Consider the following 13,127-nt stretch of genomic DNA (forward strand, 5'->3'; position numbering starts at 1 on the left):
AGTGCAAAGGAAATTTTTCTTATGATGATGAAAATAGCATCGTTATTTTAAGAATAAAAATTGTATAAACTTACTGTGGTAATTATTTCACAATATATACATATTGCAAATCATTATGTTGTACGTCTAAAACTAATACAACGTTATATGTCAATTATACCTCAATAATTTTTTAACATTTATAGTTCTGTAAACATAGTTTAATAAATTGTGATCCAGCTGCAAAATGGACTATTATATAACTCAAAAAACACTTTAGAAAAATATCTCATGAAATGAAAAATATCCATGAGGTCCTAGTAAATCAAAAAAAGTGTACAAAACTTTACACCAAACCTAGCGCTTTTTATATGAAAGTTTTTATATATGCATAAAGAAAAAACTGAAAATCGTTCACTAAAATAGTACCTACTGTATTGTTACCCTTGGGTAAAAGTTTAAGATATGATTTTGGGTTTTTTATGCTTTTCATATTTTCCAATGATCTACACTGAATACGAATTTGTTTTATGATCAAGCAGAAAATGAATAGAAAAAGAACAGCTAGAAAGTAACCTCCTCCACTAAGCTTTGCTCCACCTGCTTCATCAGAGTGGGTCACAGCTCCCTCTATATTCTCATACTGTTTTTGTTCTCAGTCGCTTTAAACATGTACTGATTCTTTACAGATCTTTTTTCCAACTAGACTGAGATCTTTCAAAATAGACTTATTTCATCTTCATCTTCCCCATTTTGCTCTTCAGTTACTAATTCAAACCTTGGAATAGAGTAGATGCTCAGTATTATGAGTTGAATTATGTCCCTTAAGAGATAATGTGGAAGCCCTAAACCATGGTATCTGTGAATGTGATAATACTTGGAAATAGGGTCTTTGCAAATGTAACCAATTTAGGATGATATCATTAGGGTGAGCCCTAATCCAATATGACTGGTGTCCTTATAAGAAGTGAAGACCCAGACATGGATACACAGGAAATACCGTGTGATGATGGAGGCAGAGATGGGAGTGATGCATCTACAAGCTAAGGAACAGCAAGGATTGCTGGCAACACCAGAAGCTAAGAGAAAGGCATGGGAGAGATTCTTTCCTAGAGACTTCAGTGAGAGAATGGCCCTGCCAACCCCTTGATTTTGGACTACTAGCCTCCAGAAATGGAAGAGAATAAATATCTATTGTTATAAGCAATCTAGTTTGTGGTACTTTGTTAAGGCAGCTGTAAGAAACTAACATGCTCAGCGAGTAATTGTTGAATAACTAATGGATTGTTTCTACATGACCCTAGGGATAAATTCAGATGCAGTAGATGGAGCTTAGAGGGAGAAGATTCTTACTCTATATTAGGAAAAACTTTTTTAGAGCCAAAGTAGTTCATAGGTAGGAGGATCACCTCAGAAGGTACTGAGTTCCCCTTTATGGCAAGGAATATAAACTTCTGCTGAATAAACACCTGATGGGGTTGTAGAAAGAAAATTCAAGCCATGGATAGTTGTTTAGACACTGTTCTAAAATCAGAGATTTTGAAATATGATCTTTGTTTCAAATGAACAAAATAGCTAATAACTATTTTGAACTCTAGTCTTTATAATCCAAGATCCATTGAAATAAATAAGATGAAGCAAGTCGTCCTAGTTTTAATGAGGTCAAGTGATATCAGCACCATCTACTGGTATATGAACATTGCCGACTCAGTGATAATATTTATGCAAGTTGATTGGGACAGCACATAACAGATATTCAATAAAAGGTGATTTTCTTTCCTTTTCCAGAAGGTAGAAAACAAAAACTATGAATGTCTGAAATTTTCAAATTTAATTTATTTAAAATAAATCCATATATATGATAAAGATAATTCATGTAACACTCAAGTTCATTCTAAACACTGCTTTAGATTTAGTGGATCTTATTAGAGTACAAAGGATTGGAATTTGTATATAACTGTGACAAAATAAAAGATTACAATTCAATTAAACAAATACAGATTGAATTCTTAGTATAAGTTAAAAATAATGCAAGGTGGGAATACAAATATAAATTGTTTTTGACAACACGTTTCAAATATTGGAATAAAAAGTCTTTATTGTGCTTATGTAGAAGAAAACACTCAATTGAAATATATTTAATTGTAAATGTTGGATGACTATGGGGTTAAAACATACTTCAAATAACTAAGATGGCTTTAGCTCATCTTTAGTGCTTTGTGTGGACTATTATTTTCTGAAAGTAAAATCTCATCAAATTTATATGTATATGTGAGTAAATGCATATATGTATAATTATATATCGTGTGTACATATGTGTGTATATATAAATATCCATGTATTTATAAAGTCTCCAAATTGTTGTAGTTTAGGGTACAAACACATACCATACATATATTTTTCACCAGCTGTGTTCCATGAGTGTCAGAATTGATATTTCATAAAATGTTCCCTCTCTACCACAACTTTATTGTATTCTTCTTCCCCTGACCCCTCCAGGAAACATTTAGAAGCAAAAATCCTATTACATATTGTTATTGTTTTTTAACCTGTGTCTTATGAAGTAATAGACAATGAAATTATATCTAATCCCCAGCCCAAATAACTCCTGGAGAAGATTATGTACGTACCTTGTGCAAAGGTTAGTTCGTTGTTTCAACATTTTAAGCAACTATATTCACAGTTAAAAAAGAGTAGTGTCTGATAAATGTTTATTTAAAATATGCCTCCAAACTGAACTACGTGTTTATTTGAAACATGCCTCCAAATTGAGCTGGAACCTTGAAATGATAGGTCGCCTTCAGAAGTGTTTACCCAAATTCCCGGATCTTTCAGACTGTGTCTGTACTGAGCTGCTGTCTCAAGTAACTTGTTCAAATAGGCCCTGTCATACCTTTCTATGTTGCTCCAACAAAAATATTTTCAAGAGCAAGGAACTTTTTTTCTTGCAAGAATATTTCTACACATTGAAAAGTTTATTTCAATAATTCTGCCTTTTGGAACTAAATAAGCTGTGAAACTGAAGAAGTAAAATACTTAAATATTTGCTGGTTTTAGCTATATACTATCAATTCCATTTTTGAAAAGTTCCCTTAGTAGGGTCTCCCACACTATCAGCTCTAACCCTTAAAAAGTCTGACAACAACATAGAATTTAAAATACAGGTGAGAAAAAAAGATGGTTAACCTGATTTGAGATCTCTGTTAGAGTTGCGTGAATTCCAGTGGGCCCTTATTGCATTGAGATGATGGTGATACAGCACGGGTTTTAGAATCAAACAGGTAGATTCAAATCCTAGCTCTGATAGTCATTAGCCATGTGCCCTTGGGCTGTTCACTTCATTTCTAGTAGTCTCATATGCAAATTAGGGTAAGTAATACCTACATGATAGGATTGTTGTAAAGTTAAATTAGATCCTACACATAAAACACCTGTCATATGGGGACACTTAAAAAATACTGACATTCTCTTTTTCCTTTTTCAGTGAATAATTAGGGGAGGGGGATGGGAGCAATCAAAAAACCTTAGAAATACTCACTGTATAATTTTGGCTTTTTTTCCTTTTTAAAAAATAATATTGGACAATTTGTGAAGATGGTTCCAAGGAAGGCAGGGTAACATCCATGCCTTTCGTTTACTTTATTTTTGGTAGAAATCACATGACTATAAAATAGACAGCACTTACAGAGGCAGAGATTTGAAATTAAATGAAGAATGGATGAATGTGATTGCACTGAAATATTTTATGTTTCTAAAATGTCAAGAGCACGTTTGCACACAATCCCATCAACAGCATTATGGGTCTGCAGTAACACATGGATATTTGAGGTGGAGCCAGGTGTATTGCTGGGCTTGGCATAGGCATAAACTGCAAACCACCCTTGGGTAACTTAAGCCTCCGTGTTTCCCTGTCATCTGATAGGCCTCCTGACAGAATGCTGGGGGTGGATGGTGTTGACACCAGAAGAGCTAAGAAAAATAAAGACAAACCTCTAGGCATTGTCATAGTTTCTTCCCATTGCACGGCAGCCTACACAAATTTGATATTCACTCATTGAACAAATATTGATTAAGCACCAACTTTGTGCCAGACTCTCTACGGTTACTAGCTGGAATGTAGCAGTAAACAAAACTGATACTGTTCTTGCCATCATAGAACATGCAGGCCATTCAGTCTAGTGTTAGGAAGAAGAGGTGTCTGTAAGTACTTGTCAAGATGATTCGAACGCTAATAAAAAGGAAGACTGAACAACCCCATGAGCACAACTGAAAGATTTAGCAGACGTCAATGGAAGATATCTAAATTATCTGATGCCAATGATGCTTTTGCAAAAAGACGTTATATAAATATGTAGCCAAAACTATCACTTAGAGTAAGTAAGTAAAATAAATCAAAAGAATTAGAACAGTTGAAAGATTTTCTGAATATAAAACTTCTATATAATGAGTCTCCTATTTGAGTAATTCTAAAAAGCCTGATGATCACCATTTGTTTAGAATTTACCTTTTATAGAAACCTGATTTCAAGAATCTCTTCAGGAAGATTCTATGCATGAGAATCATTTTAAGTTGGCCTTTTAAAGGTAAAATATCTAGTTAATTTATCAAGGTGTAATGTATCTGATGTTTCTGACTTTTGGTCTTAGCCATTGAATTGTCAAGCCTATTAACTGACTTCAAAATACATGACCTCAGATTCAAAATGATGGAATGCAGCCCGTAAAATTAAGAAAGATGATATGAAGAATATTTAACTGTGTTAGCAACTAGTATAGTGTCTTTCTGGGCAGAATAGGATCAATACATATTGATGGACTCTTTCTTTGGATGTAATTCACAGCTTCACTCAGCCGCTTTTTGCCAGTCTCTGAAAGGGCCTTGGTTGGCTTTTGTGCACGTCCAGTCATTTCTTGGAGTTCTAAAATGTTCCTTTTCCCTTCCACATTGCCTAAGAAGAAGAAGAAAATTATATTTGCATAGATGCATGCCTGTGTTGTCAGCATAAAGTCTTTACAGATGTCTTTTTTCAATCAGAAAGAAGTAATTTTCTATATTATTTCCAAAATCAAGAACTCTCCTTTTCGTAAAAGTAATTTCAATTACCATATAGCCATGGTTTGAATTTAAATATGAAAACTTGTTTGCTTCTAAGATTATCCCAGAAACATGCAAGTTTTATAAATTGATTTCTGATACAAGTAGCTTCTTGAAATGTTAGTTTCTACCTATGAACATAATTATTAATAATAATACCAACTATTATCTTCCAAGAACACTTTGTCAATAAGGTAGATGTAATTAGTCACATTTTTCTTCTAAGGAAATTTAGGTTCAGAGCAGATAATTAACTCTCTCAATGCTACAGAGCTCAGAAGAGTAGGTCTGAATCCAAGTCTCTTTTACTTCAAAATTTCATGCAGTGGGCCACAAAGGCCTTGTTTTGAACAGAAATTTAAAAGAATATTTACATGTGATTTGTAATAGTTTCATGTTATAGCTCACGAAGTTTCAGTGATGGTGGGAAATGGAATCCAAAAAAATACAACAGGGAGATTTTTTTTCTGGCAGCATATGGTTTAGTTAACTTTCTTTATCATCATCAAATAATAAATAGCAAGTTCTTGTACATGAAGAACAGGGTGGACTCTGTCCTCTAGAAATTGGGACAATATAAAGACAGAATTATATATAATTCTTGTTGCTTTTAGTCTTTTTTAAAATGAAAATCTTGATAGCTGCATTTACTTTATATATATATACACACAGAATACACATATGTGTGTATACATATATATTTTACTTGAACAATTTTTTAATTTATTCTTAAAAATTTATGTATCTCGAATAGGATGCAACTATTGAATATTTTTCCTTAAAAAGTTCCTATTTGTGAGTATGAAATATTTCCTGGTCTTCTTCCAAACATTCCTCAATATTTAACCAAATTATCATTACTAGTGAACTTTTGGAAAGGCTGTCCTTCCCTGATAAATAGTGTCAGAATGTTATCAGTTGCTGTTCTTTGGTTTCAAGATATAGAAAGCGATTATAATTAATTTAGGCAAAAAAGGAAGTTTATAGGACGTGGAGGTGCTTCCAAAGGTGAAAGAAAAGTTGAAGGATCAATCCAAGAAAGGGCAAGAACCAGGGTAACTTAAGAGGACAAAGGACGCTGTCTTCAGGGAGCAACCTCCTGAATGGATCAACATTAATTACCTACTGTCTTTGGCCACTTAGCTCAAGATTTCTGTTCCAAGGAGAGAGGGTATGAATGGCTTCCCTTGGGGCACAGTTCCGCTTGCTGCCGGGGGAGGACAAGGCAGCTTGATTTCCCCTCTTATGGTATACAATGAGGAATAAGTAATTTCCTCAGGACAAAATAGGGGTGCCTTACCCAAAGAAGGGGGAATGAGTTCTACAAGGCAAAAATAAATAAATGAAAATAAAAATCCCAATACAGTAACTGCAGCATTTAATTCCTTGTATTTTTTTAAATAAAGGGGGTCAACATTTGCTATCCTCAACATTAAATTTCTGTTGTTTTGACAGCCTTTTTTTTAACCAAAAATAAAAACAGTGACTTTTTAGATGTACTTAACATTTTCAATGCTAGATGCAATTAATTTCTAGAATCAGTTTGCATTTTCAGCATCTACAGGAAGAGATATCTTCACTTTCAAAATGTAGGATTTTCATTTCCTTTTTTTTTTCTTTGAGTGATACGAGGGCTCAAATAGTTATCTAGGAACTTAATTTCACTTATTTCCCCCTGCCCTTCTATCCCCAGTCCCTCACATACTTGTTTTGGCTCATATATTTTTTCATACGTAACTTCTGAGAAAAACTATATAGTTTCTGTGTTCCAAGTCTGGTTTTCAGTCTCAGCATCTAAATCTTCTTATTTTGATGCTCACCTTTATCAAGGTTTCTAGATAATGAATATTCTACTTTAAAAGTATAGCTCAGGGGCTGGCCCGTGGCCGAGTGGTTAAGTTCGCGTGCTCCGCTGCAGGCGGCCTAGTGTTTCGTAGGTTCGAATCCTGGGCGTGGACATGGCACTGCTCATCAAACCACGCTGAGGCAGCGTCCCACACGCCACAACTAGAAGGACCCACAACGAAGAATGTACAGCTATGTACTGGGGGGCTTTGGGGAGAAAAAGGAAAAAAATAAAATCTTAAAAATAAATAAATAAAAAAAATAAAAGTATAGCTCATTAGATCTTAGTATACTCAACTTTGCTTTTTATAAAACTTTCGCTTTCATCACCTCAGGGTCCTTTTATTATTTTAGCAACTCCCATGAACTTTCTAATTTTGAGACCTATGTAGAAAAGGTATCTATTTTTACCTTTTGTCTGTCTCATGTTGTATTGTTAGGAAAGAACTTTTCAGTATGAATTTCATGAGCTCAAGCGGATGACTAATTCCCATCACATCACTGCAAGTGAGTTTCCTTACTCTTCCTCTCCTGATTTTTGAAGATATTCCCTACTCGGTGGTCCATTGATCTACACCTACAGCATTCACTGTGCAGAAAGGGTTGAACATAAATCCAGAGTTAATTTTAAAAATTATTACTTCCTGGTGGGGATCCTTCCGAGTGCAGGTAATGTTCTGTTTCTTGATCTAGCTGCTGGTTGCATGGGTGTGTTTGTTCATTTTGTGAAAATTCATCTAGCTGTATACTTATGATTTGTGCATTTTTCTTACATAAAAGGTTTGCTAAAAAAATACTGCTTAACAATTAAGTCACTTTTTAAGTTCAATTACATTGTGGCCCATTTTTCCATTGAGGTTTTCATCATTTTTTAATTGATCTAATTGATCTCCAGTAATTCAGGCCAAAATCTTCAGTCATCCTTGACTCCTCTCCTCCTCATGCCTATGTCCAATCTATAAGAAAATACTGCCAGCTGCACCTTCAAAATAGATCCATAGTTCTACTACTTCTCCCCACTCCACTGCTACCAGCACCCCTTGGCCAAGCCATCATATTTTGCCTAGATTATTGCAATGGTCGTGTAAATGGTCTCTCGGCCCCCATACCCCCTACTCCATATTCAGTCTATATACCACACAGCAGGCAGACAGATCCTTTCCAAATATACGACAGATTTTATCATTCCTCTGCTCCCAACTTTCCAGTAGCTTCACATTTTACTCCAAGTAAAGGCCAAAATCATTGCTATGGCTCACCAGGTCCTGTACAATTGTCCCAGTGTGACCACTCTGGTGTCATCTCCTACTACTCATTCCTTGACTCACTCTGCCTCACCAAGGTGGCTTCCTTGCTGTCCTCCAACACACTAGACAAGCTTCAGCATCAGGTTCTTTGCTGTCACGGTTCTCTCTGCCTGGAAAGCTCTTCCTCAAGAGACCCATCCACATGTCTTTCTCTCCTCACCTTTAGATCTTAATACAAATGTCACCTTCTCATTGAGTTCTTCCCTCACTATCCTACTTAAAGTTGCAGCTGTCTCCCTCCAGCATTTCCTATCCCCTTCCTTTGCCTTACTTTCGACTTATCATCATTTAACATGCTAGATAATGTACAGAGATAAAAATATAAATATAGATACAGATACATATAGATGTGATTGGCAAAAGATTGCTTTATATATTTTCAGTAATCTTTTGCCAACTGTGAGAACTACATTCCTGAAAAAATATTATGATTATTAAAACCACTGTGAGCAATAACAAGGTCTCAGAAAATTGATAATACATTCTTAGAACAATCAAAATAACATTATATAAAGATATTTGAAACATGGTAAATAGAAGTTATAGAACTTCTATATATAGATCTGCTTCCAAAACAACCTGATTAATCAGCAATAAAATCCTACCCTCAGGCACTCCTCCTGCGTTTCCTTCAATTGTTCACAAAATATTGCTGAGTCTTTCTGTTCCACTAAGTGTGTTCTCCCACAAGTTTTCATTTCTGTAGACAACTGTACCTGTTTACATTTTTTGAATTGGTCTTCATTGAAATAAAGATTTTATATATTTACATGTGAAGTCTTTCTTGTTTCCCAATTGTAGATGGGGAATCTATTGGTATAGCAGGAAATCAATTTAGTGGGTTGTGGCCATTTTTTGATAAAATAGAATTAAAAAAATGAAAACATTAGTGTGATTCCTGACTATAAAAGGTAAATACTTTATGAAATTTCTGTTTCAGGTGTGTATATCTGTGTGTGTGTGTGTGTGTGTGTGTGTATTGGGACATGATGCACAATGAATTTCTTTGTGAGGACTACCCAGTTAAAAAAATATTTGGAATACACTATTCTAGATACGTCTGCTGCCACAAGCCACCCAGAAACTTACACGACCTGTATCCAGTGTTTGCTTTAACCAATAAAATATTCCTACGTGTGTTTATTTGGAGATAGAAGCTGAGGAGAATCAGACATTTCTAGGAATCAAAAGGCTGTCAGCCATAAAGTATATTATTTCCAGAAAGGAAAGTTTTAGTGGAATAATTAAGACAAAAAGGTTGGCCAGCCCTACTGAAGTGCTCATTGGCCAGAACTGTTATTGCTGATTCAGGTAGTCTTCCTTTTGTTGGATTGCATCTCCCATTATAAATGGGGATAAATAATATCTTTTAAAGTTCTTAGTACAAAATGAAATATTCTGCCTCTATTCGCTTTAATTTTCAGAGAGGATTGCATACCTCTACAGTATTCTGTATTTGTTTCAGAACTCTAGTCCAAGCACACTCTCTTCCCTTCAGACTAACATTAATATGAGTAGTTTAGAAACAAAATATGTCTAATTAGAGTTTACTAATCCAACCACAAATGGCTCCTCTGTCTCTGACATATTATAGCACCCCCTCCCACACTCTGAATCCAACCCCTTTGCGGCAACATAGAAACACAGTGAGGTTGTTTCATTTAAGGGACAATCCGCCTGTTTTCTTTGCCTTATTTTACCCCTACTGAATTATATATAACAAAAAAATTAACACTGACCTAGATTTATTTGAGATAAACCACTTGGGATAGCTGTTATTAGAACATTCTGAAAAAACAGCAATTTTATGTTGTTTGACCAAATAGTGTGGGTATATTCAGTGATGGTGGAAGTCCTTTGAGAAATTGTGTTCAACGATTCAGAAGTTTGGTTGGGGAAGTTCAAATGATCTAGTAAGAAGATAACGCCATAGGGATGTCTTGTGATTTCCATGAAATTAGCACTTAATAACCTTTCGTTATTATTCATCTCTTCAATACTGTAAACACTTACTGAGCACCTATGGTATGCTCAGATACTTTCTTAGTGTTCAGTATAGAAAGATGAATGAGACATAACTCCTGACCTTAAGGAACCTGCCATCTAATGGTCTGTATTCCATTTGAATTTGAATGGAAGCATTAGCTTTAAAGAGTGTGCTGTCAACTAACTACTATATTTAAAAAATGTATTTTCCTCTATTATTTATAAATATAATTTTTTGTTTTTAAAAAGGTAATACCTGCTCGTTACTGAAGAAATGTCACAGAAACGTGCAAGTTAGAAACTAAACCTCCCATACTAGTGTCATCTATTGTTTGGAACTGTAAGATATTTCAGTGTGACCATATTCTAGACAGTGCTGAGGAATCGTTAAGTAGCTATTTTGTAATAAGACCTTGGAATGTTTTGTCCTGAGAAAATGCAAGTAAGAAAGGGGGCAAAGACAACCCAGAGGCCCCATGCTGTCAAAATACAAACATGGTCAAGGAGTACTATGATATATATATATATATCTCTCTCACACAACTATATACAAATATATATAAAATATATAACAAGGAAAGCCCAAAGATTCCTGTTGGACAAATTTGAAAGAAAGAAATATTTATTGAATAAATATGAAGAAGAACAAAGAAATCCCAAAGGAAAAAACAAACAAAAACTGTACAGAGGATTTCCAATAAAAGAGAACAGAGGAATTAAATAACGGCATACATCACAGTCAACAAAGGTTCAGAACTGACTCTTTCCATCCTAACATCAAATAGTGAAGACTAAAAAGCCAAAAGTCCCTCTGCAAAATTTGGCCAGCAGGGCCTTGGGTGGAATGTCTCAATTTTCCCAGAGCCATCTGCGTCAGAAGCCACCTCGTGTTCCAGCCTTCCTTGGCACAAACAGCACGATAAGACTAGCAATGGCGATGTATCAAGGGAACATTTTAAAAAGTTTATTCCAGAGCACTCAGTGCATAAATCCTTTGCCATTCCTTGGAAGCAACAAATAAACTATCTCTAGGACCAAGGGAAAGGGAAGGAATCGAAAGGGCCATAATGGCAAGAAGTGAAGCTATTTACAACTATAGTCTTCAAACGATTGGTCTCAGGACAACTTCATACTCTTAAAAGAATTATTGAGGGGGTCAGCCCTGTGGCCAAGTGGTTAAGTTCATGTCCTCCATTTTGGTGGCCTGGGGTTCGCCAGTTCGGATCCTGGGCGTGAACCTACATACCACTCATCAAGCTATGCTTTGGTGGCAACCCACATAGAAGAACTAGAATGACCTACAACTAGGATATATAATTATGCACTGGGGCTTTGGGGAGAAAAAAAAAGAGGAAGATTGGCAACAGATGTTAGCTCAGGGCCAATCTTCCTCACAAACACACACACACACACACACAAATTATTGAGGACCCCAAAGAGTATGTTTAGATGGGTTATAACTATTGATATTTACCAATTATAAATTAAAACTGAGAAAAAGTTTAAATAGTATTTAATACATTTAAAAATAGCAATAATAATCTCATATATGTTGACATAAATAATATGTTTTTATGAAAAATAACTGTTGAGTGACGTGCCTCCATAAATGTTTCATGCTCCAGACATCTTGCTGTGTATGCCAAGTATGCAAGGCTCTGACAACTCTTTACCCAGGTTTTCTCTTGGTTGTGTAAGCAGTGAGCAGCCTTGTGGGATAAGGTAAGGCCTCCCTCCAGGACAAAGAGCAGCCTTGCTTTCTGCTGCTATAAATGGCAGGTTCCTTAAGTTCAGACTTTCTTGTCATGCAATCTACTGTGTGTACAGGCATCCATCTAGGCCTGTCCACGTCGCCCTTGGGGAATTGGTGCTCACTGGGGGAAAGTGATGTAAACTTACTGACACTCTGGCTATTGGTTTTGCTATGAGTAATAAAGTCTTTTGACTCTGACACAGGAATCTCATGTCTTCTGTCAGGCTTCATTAAACTGCGGTAAGCTAGCTTGTTAACTTGCAAGTAGGACAAAACCTCAGAGCCTTTACAGTTCTTGACAAGAACAAAAAAAAATGTAATGAGAAGAGCAGCATCAACATTTTTGCAAATCTCTAACGTCTGACTTAATACAAGAGATGTTCTCATTTGATTCAGTCTCTTGCAATACATTGTTTTGGTTAAAATAGATGAAGAAAATCTGGCCTCATACTGACATATAACTGGAAAAGAAACAACTTTGTCAACCCCCTAAAAGGATCTCAGGATCCCAGTGGTTCTTGGACCACACTTAGAGAACTGCTGATCTACAGCTATGCAGCTTACTGCCCACATTAAGATGATTTTACTATTGGAAATTCTGCATTTATATGACTTACCTATATAACAAAATTCTTGCTCCAGAAGATGAAGTTGCAAATAACTTTAATTATTAGTTTCATTACTGTTATTGTTGCTTTTGTTATTTGTTATTTGTTACAAGAAATTTCTGAAAATCCAATTATCCAAATAATCAACCCTAATCCTTCCCTCATCAGAGTAATAGATCATTCACGGGTCTCATGAAAGGCTGTTGATTCTCCAAAGCTAACTTCAAAACCCTTGCCTTCTGGGTCCACCAATCCTAAACAATTATTTCATAATCTCTGCCCAGTCCCAATCAACCTCCTATCACATTGAAAGACCCACCTTAAACTAGACTCCCCAATCCTTACAAATGCCCTGTGTCTGTTCTTCACTTTCTGAGACACTACTATCAACACAGTGACCTCCTTTAGTGCAATAAGCAATAAACTTGGTTTTCCCCTATAAACAGGTTAGTTGGTAGTTATTATAAGATGTTGTCAACTGACAATCTATTCCCTATTTAGGTCACTGCTTCTCTAGTGAATGGGTCTCTGTTTTGAGAATAAGCATCAAATGTG

At 35.5% G+C, this 13,127-nt stretch overlaps 1 long non-coding RNA gene across 2 annotated transcripts in view; it reads right to left on the reverse strand.

Annotated features, from left to right (window-relative positions):
* Nucleotides 1-1,795: 1,795 nt before the first annotated feature.
* Nucleotides 1,796-13,127, reverse strand: part of LOC102148459 (uncharacterized) — a 54,869-nt gene continuing 43,537 nt past the window's right edge. For both annotated transcript variants that reach the window (XR_011437970.1, XR_002807554.2), the window contains exon 3: nucleotides 1,796-4,927. This is a non-coding gene — a long non-coding RNA (uncharacterized lncRNA). The remainder of the gene's footprint in view (nucleotides 4,928-13,127) is intronic.

Source organism: Equus caballus, chromosome 4 (assembly GCF_041296265.1).
Source record: "Equus caballus isolate H_3958 breed thoroughbred chromosome 4, TB-T2T, whole genome shotgun sequence".
In the NCBI taxonomy this organism is placed as follows: Eukaryota; Metazoa; Chordata; class Mammalia; order Perissodactyla; family Equidae; genus Equus; species Equus caballus.